The following is a 2,959-nucleotide window of genomic DNA, read 5'->3' on the forward strand; positions in this document are numbered from 1 at the left end:
CTTGACAACAATACTACAACTGTGTAGCTGGCTAATTTGTAATTTACTCCGCCCACTCTCATTTTTAGTGGGAGAGACTCTCGCACACGACCACCTGCTGGCGACAATACATTCGCTAGCTCTGAGCACAGGATTCAAAATTAGGCAGTTTTATGGCCATTATAAGGTTCCAATACCTCATAGTGCAATGATGTTCCACCAACGACCGCTTCGCACTTTTTAAGCTTGACATGTGATCAACGTGGGTGTACGAGGCCTCGTTCAAAAAGAAATGCAATACATATTCTTCTATATGAAGATAGTAACTGTTCTGGAAGAACAGATACCAATGATGACCATGCAGCTTCTCTAGAAAGAAATGACCATTGATCGAAACCCTCAGCTGCCAACAGGTGTAGTTGATATAACTCAATGGGGACAGCTGAAACTGTGTGCCCCGACCGGGACACGAACCCGGGATCTCCTGCTTACATGGCAGATGCTCTATCCATCTGAGCCACCGAGGGCACAGAGGATAGCACGACTGCGGGGATTTAGCGCTTGCACGCTTCCCGTGAGACCCACATTCCCAAATGTCGACAACCTACATTCGTAACGTTCCTAAAGGGTTCGAGTCCCGGTCGCGGCACACATTTCAAGCTGTCCCCATTGAGTTACATCAGCTACACCTGTTGGAAGCTGAGGGCTTCGATTAATTATCATTTCTTTCTAGAGAAGCTGCTTGGTCATCATTGGTATCTGTTCTTTCGGAACAGTTACTATCTTCATATAGTTAAAAGGCTACCCGGTCATTGACCTTCTTCTGTGTGAAGGCGCACACTTTGCCCGAACTCTTGCGGGAATCGTCACCTTAGTTGGCGCGAGTAATGAGTGAATGGGCAAATATCCTTTAGGAACATTAAGAATGTAGGTTGTGGACAGTTGGGAATGTGGGTCTCACGGGAAGCGTGCAAATGGTAAGTCACTGCAGTCGCGCTATCCTCTGTGCCCTCGGTGGCTCAGATGGATACAACGTCTGCCATGTAAGCAAGAGATCCCGGGTTCGGGTCCCGGTTGGGGTACACATTTTCAGCTGTCCCCATTGAGGTATGTCAACTACACCTGTTGGCAGCTGAGGGTTTCGATTAATTACCACATGTTTTCCTGAAAGCAGGGTGGTTTTATTCAGGATTCCAATATATCATATTATTCTCCGTACTTCCAGCTACAAAACCCAGTTTTCAACATAATCTCCGTTCAATGCGCGCGGCCTCACGCCACCTTAATGGGTGTCCTGTATGCCCGCATAGTACCACTCAACTAGTCGACGTCGGAGCCAGAGTCTTGCTTCATCAATAACCTCCCCATCATCCATGTACTGCTTCCCGCAGAGTGCACCTTTCATTGGGCCAAGCCCATAGTACGTAGGAGGCGAGAAACCCAGACGGAACACACCTTTGAACACCCCAAGTAATAGTGTGTCAGCATTACAAACAGAGACGTCCACCCGCTCAGTGATGTATTTGGTTGCGATCTGTTGATCGCCTCGAGTGAGAGTGTCCACACGTGCAAACATTTGAGGAGTCGCAGCTGTGTGCGGCTGGCCGCCATGCGGGAGATCGGACAGGTTTGGGCGACCTTGTTGCGATGATGACACATACCTTGCCCAACGACTCGCCATGCTTTTCTTCACTGCCAGGTCGCCGTAGACATTCTGCAAGCGCCTACGAATATCCACAATGCTCTGGTTTTCGCCAAAAGACACTCAGTGACAGTTCTCTGCTTCGAAAGCACCTCCGTTATATAGCGGCGTCACCAATCGAAACTTCATGAAACTATAGGAGCTGATGCGTGAACATTCGACGATAACCCACAGCAAATTCCCCATTTTTTTCAACCGAAACTGGTCGAGAAAAAATGTATTACTTATTGAACGCCCCTTGTAATGAACAATTTCTGCACACATTATATAGAGTACAGAAATTTAATGAGCCCCCCCCCCCCAATATCACCCAAAAATATAACAACAAGAACGTTAAATTTTACAGTGTTATTTTCTTGGCGTTACAGTTCAACTGAGAGTAGCATACTATTCGCTTGCTGAAGTTCCTGAGCAAATCTTTATTTGCAGTGCGGATGTTGTCAGACATGTGTGACGTAAAAATAAAAATCTAGCATACTTCGCTTACATCTATTCCATAATATCATAAGGGATAATTTATTGCCGTAAATCATCAAGCCAAGCTAAAGTTTTCAGTCTGTCAAACGAATTATCTGCGGTGTGTATTTCAGTTGCTACTTCAAGCTGCCACCATAGTTACCGCTCTGACGTCGCTTATACGCTAGGCGTAAAAACACTCTCGGATATTTTTGCACGGACGGTATATGAACTATGATCAGTCTTATATGCTACGGCGAAGATGACAGCATAGAAGAACGGGTAGTGAATTGTTGGCTTCAGTACGTATCAGCCATTGCAATCAGAAACGTGTGCCACTTTCTTACTGGCGTTTCCTTACCGAGTAGGTCTTCTCCGATAACAAGTCTTGACAGATAACGCCTTAATTCAGGAAAGGCTCTTCAGACTGCTGCTGCCGTGTGCCAGATCACGTTTCCTGAGGCAGACGTGCCATCTGGCAATGACAGTAACGGCCCGGAGCTCCACGAGCTGTTATTTCTCGCCGAGCGTCAATATTCAGTATCTTGTCGCCCGTATCGAAGATTGTACACGAGCGGTTCACAGATACAGTGCAATCAAGCAAGCTAAAGTTCTTAGAATAAAAGTCGGTGATAAGCCTATCACATTTCTGCAAACGTTCAACTGATGCCCCCGTTTCCCGTTATATCCTCGCTACCGAATGTTACCTGGATCATTATGTTGAATAACCGAATATCAAACAAATTGGTACAACGCAGCTCAACGCGCTTGTTTTTGTATGCTACTCTGTTTTGTAACTCATAAAAGAAATTTCAGCTGCAC

At 46.1% G+C, this 2,959-nt stretch overlaps 1 non-coding gene across 1 annotated transcript; it reads right to left on the minus strand.

The window, feature by feature from the left end:
- Positions 1-432: 432 nt before the first annotated feature.
- Positions 433-507, minus strand: Trnat-ugu (transfer RNA threonine (anticodon UGU)). The gene has a single exon. It is a non-coding gene; the product is annotated as a tRNA-Thr (tRNA).
- Positions 508-2,959: the final 2,452 nt, after the last annotated feature.

This window comes from Schistocerca cancellata, chromosome 3, assembly GCF_023864275.1.
Source record: "Schistocerca cancellata isolate TAMUIC-IGC-003103 chromosome 3, iqSchCanc2.1, whole genome shotgun sequence".
In the NCBI taxonomy this organism is placed as follows: domain Eukaryota; kingdom Metazoa; phylum Arthropoda; class Insecta; order Orthoptera; family Acrididae; genus Schistocerca; species Schistocerca cancellata.